We start from the raw sequence: 8,394 nt of genomic DNA, 5'->3' as shown, positions 1-8,394 counted from the left end.
TGGTCTCGTCCTTTCTCCTCAGTGTACAAGGACCACACTCTCGACACCAGGCTTCCACCGATTCACGCATCCCACTCCAATAGAACCGCTCCCTCAACAGCATCTCCAGCTTCTTCCACCCGAAGTGGCCAGCACCATCATGGTATGCCCGCAGGACAGTAGCGACCTCAGCTTGAGGAACGATCAACTGGCATATCTTCTCATGGGTCTTCGGGTTGATCAACTCACGGTACAGCCTCCCTTGGTGTAGGTAAAGCCGTTTCCGTTCTTTCCACAAGCGTTGAGCTTCGGCTGGAGCGGCAGGGTCTATTCCCATAGCACCTTGTTCCACCAGAGTCTTGACAAGGCGGACAGCCGGCGCTCGGTCCTGGACGTCCTGCCACTCTTGACTGGGCCGCGGGTCCAGATCCACCCTTTGCTGACAGACTTGTACCCTCTCAGTAGGCAGCTGGTGAAACGCAGGCAACTCGATCTCCTCGAGGTCGTCATCCTCGCACCCCTCTTCTGACAAATGGGGCATCCGGGAGAGTGCATCAGCATTTATGTTGACACGACCAGCTCGGTACTTTATGGTGAAATCATAGTTGGCTAGCCGGGCTACCCACCGCTGCTCCAGCGCGCCCAACTTGGCCGTGTTCAGGTGAGTCAGCGGGTTGTTGTCCGTAAACGCTGTGAATTTGGCTGCCGCCAAGTAGTGGCGGAACCGCTCCGTGATAGCCCACACCAACGCAAAATAGCTCAAGCTTGAAGGAGCTATAGTTCTCAGGGTTCCTTTCGGTCGGCCGGAGTTTTCGGCTAGCGTAGGCAATCACCTTCTCCTTTCCATCCTGGACCTGGGATAGGACCGCTCCTAGCCCCACATTACTGGCGTCCGTGTGGAGGATGAACGGGCTCCCATAGTCAGGGTACGCCAGGACCTCTTCTCCGGTCAAGGCCGCCTTCAACTGGCAAAAGGACTCCTCATGCTTGTCCTCCCACGACAGTGGGGCCCCAATGGGTCTACCACCTTTGGTCTGTCCCACGAGGAGATCTTGCATGGGGGCAGCCATCTTCGTGTATCCCTTTATAAAGCGCCGATAGTACCCCACCAGACCCAGGAACTGCCTTACTTCCCTCACTGTAGTTGGTCTCGGCCAGCTCTGGATGGCAGTAATCTTCTCAGGGTCGGGGGCGACACCATCCGCACTCACCACATGCCCTAGATACTGCACTCTGGGTTTCAGCAGGTGGCATTTTGAGGGCTTCAACTTCATCCCGTACTGGGCAAGGGACGCGAACACCTCGGCCAGGTGCTCCAGATGGGCTTCATACGTCTGGGAATAAACAATCACATCATCCAAATACAGCAGGACGGTCTCGAAGTTTAAATGTCCCAGACAGCACTCCATCAACCGTTGGAAGTTCCCAGGGGCATTGCACAGCCCAAACGGCATGCTATTGAATTCGCAGAGTCCCATCGGGGTGGTGAAGGCGGTCTTCTCCCGGTCCTCTGGGGCCACGGCCACTTGCCAGTAACCGCTGGTGAGGTCAAGGGTCGAGAAGTAGTTTGCAGTTCTCAGTGCAGCCAAAGACTCTTCAATACGAGGTAATGGATAGGCATCTTTATGGGTTATCTGGTTGATCTTCCGGTAGTCCACACACATCCGCATGGTACCATCCTTCTTCTTAACCAGTACCAACGGAGCGGCCCAGGGACTACAGCTGTCCCGAATAACCCCTGCCTCCTTCATATTCCTCAACATATCCTTGGCACACTGGTAATGTGCAGGGGGAATAGGTCTATACCTCTCTTTGATAGGGGGATGTTCACCTGTGGGAATGTGGTGTTGGACCCCCTTGATCCGCCCAAAGTCTAGGGGGTGCTTACTGAAAACCTGTTCGTACTCTTGCACCACCCTGTGTACCCCGGCCCTGTGATGTGTAGGGGTATCATCAGTGCCTACATGTAGCTGTTGGTGCCACTCCTTTGTGTCCCCCTGGGGTGGGGAAGTGCTGGGGGTAGGTGGGAGTGTGGATGGACTGGCTTCATGGATAGTGTGAGGGTCCAGGGTGAGCAGCTTGGCAATGGTGGCATACCGGGGGAGCCTGACTTCTTCCTCCCCACAATTCAACACTCTCACGGGCACTCTCCCTTTCTTCACATCTACCACCCCTCGGGCGGCCACTACAGTGGGCCAGTGTTCGGAGGGCATGGGCTCCATCATCGCAGGGTAGTCACGCCCCTGAGGCCCTACTGCTGCCCTACACCAGATCATCATCTCACTCCTAGGGGGCACAGTCAACGGAGCAACATCCATCACTCTCACTCCACCAATCTCCCCTCCGGTTGAGCTTACATGCTGGCGGTACATCAGGGCGCGGATCTCCCGCTGCACAGCCCTCTGCCGGCTCCCCGCCGCTGTGGCGGCTAGCTGTTGCAATAGGTTCAACACATCAACCATGCAGTGTTCCATCACATTGGTTCCCAGCACTATTTTCGGGTTATGATCACTGGGTTCATTCATGATCACAATCATACCCTGGTGTTGCAGTTCAGCTTGCCCCACTGTCATAGCCACTTGTTTATACCCCACCTGGGTCAATGGAAGTCCATTAGCGGCAATCAAATTTATACTATTGTCTGGAGGCGCCAGCTCGTCTGTGGCCCAATACTGCCGATACAACGTGTACGGTATGATCCAGTGTCCAAGAGAGCCATCACCGGTATGCCGTCCACAGCCACGGGGATGATAGGGCGGGCCCCGAGATATCGGTCTCGCCAGTCCGGGGGGCCACGGTGTTCTACTCCTGAGGATTGGCCCGGGGCCCCAGGGGTTGCTCGTTTAACGGGCACTGTCGGTAAATATGGCCCGGCTTACGGCACTTGTAGCAGATTGGGGGTCTGCTCCGCGGGTTGTTAGCGCTTCTCCGCTGCATCCAGGGAACATCTTCGGGACTGTCAGCAAGCTGTATCTGCGCTGGAGGCTGAGATCTGGTCAGAGGTTGTAGCGCAGCAAGGATCTTGGCAAGGTCTCCGTCCAGGCGACGGACCTGGGCTGCCAGTTCTTCCACGGTGCTGCTCGGGGCTGCAGGTATTAAGGAGGTTGGTTTGGCGGAGGCCGCCGCAACGGGAGCTGTCTCGACGGGCCACGGGACGGGTTCCAGGACTTCAGCAGCTGGGGGCTGTAGTGCCTTGATAGCCCGCTCCTTTAACACAGCAAAGTCCACATCAGGGTGTTCCAGGGCCCACAGCCGGAGTTGTTTACGATCCTCAGGGGACCTCATCCCCTGCGCAAATTGCTCCACTAACATCTTGTTGCTATCCGCCTCATTAATAGAGTTCACCCGCTTCAGCGTGCGGAGGGCGGTCTGCAGACGTAGAGCATAGTCCCGAATGCTATCTCCAGCTCGTTGCCGGCACTGGTAAAACTGCATCCTCAGCTCAGCTTCAGTCCGGGTCTCGAAGGCAGTCTGTAGCTTCTCGAAGATGGTGGCTACAGGGAGCCGGTCCCCCTCGGTCCAGGTCTCCGCTTCCTGCTCCGCCGCGCCGGTTAGCTGGCCTAGCACTATCGCTGCTCGTTGCTTATCGGTCAGGGGGTACAGCTCTAGCAACGGGTTAAGCTTTTTCCGGAAGGCCTGTAGGGCATCCGGTTTCCCGTCATACTGCGGTAGCCAGGCAGCTCCGGGCGCATAGGGCAAGGAAAACGGCATGACCGGAGCAAGCGTGGGGGCCGCGGCACCTCCCGCCGGTACGACCGGGACCTGGGCAGGCCCATTCCCATCCGCGGGTGCCGCTGCGGCTGCGACCACCGCTCCTCCAGCGGCTCCGTCGGGCGCAGACATCTTGCTTCCGTCCCCCTTAGCTCTTTCCGGCCCCTCCTCTCTCGGGGCGGGGTTTTGGCCTTCGCGCCTCTACTGCTCGAGAAGAAGCTCGAGCGGGAACTTTTCGCGCCAAAGATGGCGGCTTCTGAAATTTTTCTGCTGGATGCCTCCGGCGGTAACAAGGCGCACCTCTACCTGACGGCAGAGCAGTAAGATCCTGTTCGTGACGCCAAGTTGTCGCGGGCGGGGAGGAGGGTGTCAGCACACCGCGCTCACCCCTTCTGCTCGGGTCCGGCAGCTGCTCCTGGTGGCTCGAGCTGTGGGCCGGATCCCGGGGTTTCTCGAGCGACACTCCTCGCCCGTGAGTGAAAGGGGGTGTTTGTTGGATGTGGGGATTGTTATAGTTCGTGACGCCACCCACGGTTGTGGTGATTGCACCACCGCTGCTCAGTGTGGGGGTCCCGGGGATGGTGATGCGGAGCAGCCAGGTGTTGTGTTGCCCCTCCGTGGGTAGGGGTTGGTTATCCCGGGGCCCGGTGATGAGATGTGAAGTGTAGGGCCTGGAGGGCGCAGGGACGCGGGGGCAGCGCTGTGCCTTGCGGCACTATGGTACTCACTCAGCCTGACACACGGACACAGTTTGTACGGTAAACCAACGGCTGGTAGGACGGTCCCACAGACGGCTGCACCTGCACTCCCGGTAGGTGACGGTGATGTCTCTCTTCCTTGCACCTGTGTTGACTGATGGTAGCGGTGGATTCCCTCCGGTTACCCGCTCCCCGGCTGCAATCTGGGCCGGAGGAGCTCTACACTTTGCCCGCAGGCGCTGGCCCTGAGAAACTTGTGCCGTGGCGGTGGCGGTGTCTCTCCAATACGGGTTGGGCTGTTGCCTTCAATCGGGACTTGGTTGTTGGGGGATCTGCGTCCCCGTCACTGACGGATTTGGCAAATCTGGCGACTCCTAGCCTTGCCGGGGTCCGAGAGGCCCCTGCCCTGGTGCTGACTGTCCTTCGGAACACTGCTCCAGACCACCGGGCACACAGCCAACGGGGTCCTTCCAGGAACTTCCAAACGGTCCCCCTCCAGACAGTCACCGCCGTTGCTGACCTTGCTGTTCTGGCCCTCACAAAGCTGGACCCTTCAGGCTGTCTTTCTCTTCTGTCACTTTACTTGCTTTTTCTCCTTTACTTCTTTCACTTTCACTTTCTTAACTCCTCCACTTTAGCTCCTCACACTTGCCCTGCCTGGGCTATCTGCTGTTCACTCAAGCTCGTCCCTGAGCTGACTGCCTGGTTACTTCCTGCCTCCAGTGTTGTGAGCTCCTTGGTGGGCGGAGCCAACCGCCTGGCCCACCCCCTGGTGTGCATCATCAACCTCTGGAGGAAGGCAACAAGGATTTGTGGTTAGCTGTGATGTGCCTACCTGGAGTGTGGGGTGTGGTGGTGTGTGACCTGTGTCCCCTGGCTTGCCCAGGGCGACACAGGAACAGCTAAGCTAACCCAAAAATCCTTGTTGCCTTCCTCCAGAGGCTGATGATTCACACCAGGGGGTGGGCCAGGCGGTTGGCTCCGCCCACCGAGGAGGTCACAGCTCTAGAGGCGGGAAAACCAGGCAGATTAGCTCTGGAGGAGCAGGAGTGAGGAGCTAAGTGAAGGAGTAACAAGTAGTGAAAGTAGAAAAGTGTTAAAGGAGGAAAGCAAGTGAGGTGACAAGAAGGAAGGAAAGCCTGAAGGGTCCAGCTTTGTGTAGGGCCAGATCAGCAAGGTCAGCGACGGCGGTGACTGTCTGGAGGGGGACCGTTTGGAAGTTCCTGGAAGGACCCCGTTGGCTGTGTGCCCGGCGGTCTGGAGCAGTGTTCCGAAGGACAGTCAGCACCAGGGCAGGGCCTCTCGGACCCCGGCAAGGCTAGGAGTCGCCAAATTTGCCAAATCCGTCAGTGAAGGGGACGTAGATCCCCCCAACAACAAAGTCCCAATTGAAGGCAACAGCCCAGCCAGTATAGAAGAGACACCGCCACCGCCAAGGCACCCGTTCTTAGGGCCAGCGCCTGCGGGCAAAGAGTAGAGCTCCCCCGGTCCAGCTTGAAGCCGGGGAGCGGGGTTACCGGTGGGGACCCATCGCAACCAACCAGTACATCAAGGTGCCAGGAAAAGGACATCACCGTCACCTACCGGGAAAGCAAGTGCAGCCGTCCGTGGACCGTCTATCCAGCCGTTTGGTTTACCGTAAAAACTGTGTCACGTCTCAGGCTGAGTGAGTACCACAGTGCCGCAAGGCACAGCGCTGCCCCCGCGTCCCTGCGCCCACCAGGCCCTGCACCTCCATCTCCATCACCGGGCCCCGGATCACCAACCCCTACCACGGAGGGCAACACAACACTGGCTGCTCCGCATCACCATCCCCGGAGCCCCGTATAGAGCAGCGGTGGCATGGAAATCACCACAACCGTGAGGTGGCGTCACGGACAATAATCATCCTACACCCAACAACACCCTTTCACTCACGGGCGAGGAGTGCCGCTCGAGAAACCCCCGGGATCCGGCCCACCGCTCGAGCCACCACTGAGCAGCAGCCGCCGGACCCGAGTAGAAGGGGTGAGCGTAGTGTGCCGACACCCTCCTCCCCGCCCGCGACAGATAGATAGAGGGATAGATAGATGATAGATAGAGGGATAGATAGATAGATAGAGGGATAGATAGAGGGATAGATAGATACGATTTTTCTGTTTTCCCTATTGTTATGTATTCCTCTCAGTGCCTCCTCCGTTGTTCTGTCCGCAGTCACAGGGTGACCTGCACTTCTGCCGCTGTTTATTTTAATTATTTGGAGATTTTGCAGGTTCAGGAACCGACTGGGAAGTCAGGACCTTGTAGAGACCTGACCCTGAAGAGCAAACTCAACAGCAATTTCAAAGACTTTAAAAAAAACTAATTCTGGAGGATTTGATGAAAGGTCCATCAGCAAAATCATCAAAGGATATTGTAATGCCCGGGTGTGGATCCTCTGGCCGTGCACCGGACTCCCCCAGTGAGGCAACACAGAGCTAACCCTATACAGGGACTGTCCGGTCACCCCACTAGAGGGCCTAGGTGCACGGTTGCCGGAGCACTAAGCAGGAAAAGGTCAGAGTCCTTTTCCAGAAGCTGGAATGAGGAAGTCCCTGGGGACAAAGAGTTCCTGGTGCCAGGTGTGATGACGGTGCCCAGGTACTGATGGCAGGTAGAGATGTCTGACGTGAACAGAGTCCAACCGGTAGAGGAGGCAAAGATCACCGGGTGAAGCCGAGGGTAGGAGGGCAGGTTCAGACTGAAGAAGATGGTAGCGTCTCAGCTGATAGTCCCCCGTAGGACCACTCGGACAGGCTGTGGCCCAGGCCAGGATAGCTTGGCAGGACAGTCCCCGCAGGACCTCTCGAACAGGACCAGGTTAACTTGGTAGAAGTGGTTCTGTGGAAGACACAGTGTTAATACAAGACACAGCAAGCGGGACCTGGACTCCTAGCTATAGAACTCGTAGAACAGGCGACGCCCTCCAGGCAGGAAGCTCCTAATATACCTGACCCTGACTGATGCAATATCCTGTTTAGGAGTGCTGGGCCTTAAAGAGGAGGTCAGTGACCCGCGCGACGCCCGGGTGCCGGAGGCCAGAGCAGGGAGCGGTGCCGAGGAGGACGTGTGACTGGAGGCAGGAGACCCGGGGACCGGAGCGGTGAGTGAGGAACGACGTCGGGACCCGGGGAGCGTGACAGTACCCCCCCAGGCTCCCCTCCCCGCAACCGGGACAGAAAAGGCACGAACCAGAGGAGTACCCACATTCTCCCGGGTTCCAGGACCTATCCTTGGGACCATAACCTGCCCAGTCGACCAGGAAGTACTGCCGTCCCCTGACGGTCTTCATGGCCATGATATCTCTTACCGCATAGATGTCATCATCGGCTATGGGAGGAGGAGACTGGCATCAGAAGAGAAGAGGACCAAGGACAACAGGTTTCAGCAAGGACACATGGAAGGAGTTGGGTATCCTCAGGGAGGGCGAAGCTGCAATTTGTAGGATACCTCGTTGATTTTCTGAGGACCTTGAAGGGACCGATGTACCGCGGACCCAGCTTGTACGAAGGAATCTTGAGTCGGACGTACTTGGAGGCAAGCCAGACCAAGTCCCCAGGAGAGAAGCGGGGAGGATCAAGACGTCTCTTGTCCGCATGTTTCTTCATTCGTGCAGCAGCATGTCCGAGGGAGGTCTTGACTGAGGCCCATGTAGCGGAGAAGTCTCTGGCCACGGCATCTGCTGCAGGTACATTGGAAGCTGGAGAGACTGGTAACGGCACAGAAGGCTGGAGACCATAGACAACATGGAAGGGAGAACTGGAGGTGGATTCGCTGACCTGGTGGTTATGAGAGAATTCAGCCAAGGAAGGAGCGTGGACCAGTTGTCCTGGTGGACATTGACGTAGTGGCGAAGGAAGGTGGTCATTATCTGGTTGACTCATTCCACTTGTCCGTTTGACTGAGGGTGGTAGGCAGAGGAAAAGTCCAGAGACACCCCCAGGTGTTCACAGAGAGCCCTCCAGAAGCGTGAGGTGAATTGGGTTCC

The sequence above is a fragment of the Anomaloglossus baeobatrachus genome, chromosome 10, assembly GCF_048569485.1.
Source record: "Anomaloglossus baeobatrachus isolate aAnoBae1 chromosome 10, aAnoBae1.hap1, whole genome shotgun sequence".
Taxonomy (NCBI): Eukaryota; Metazoa; Chordata; class Amphibia; order Anura; family Aromobatidae; genus Anomaloglossus; species Anomaloglossus baeobatrachus.
This window is presented reverse-complemented; position numbering follows the sequence as displayed.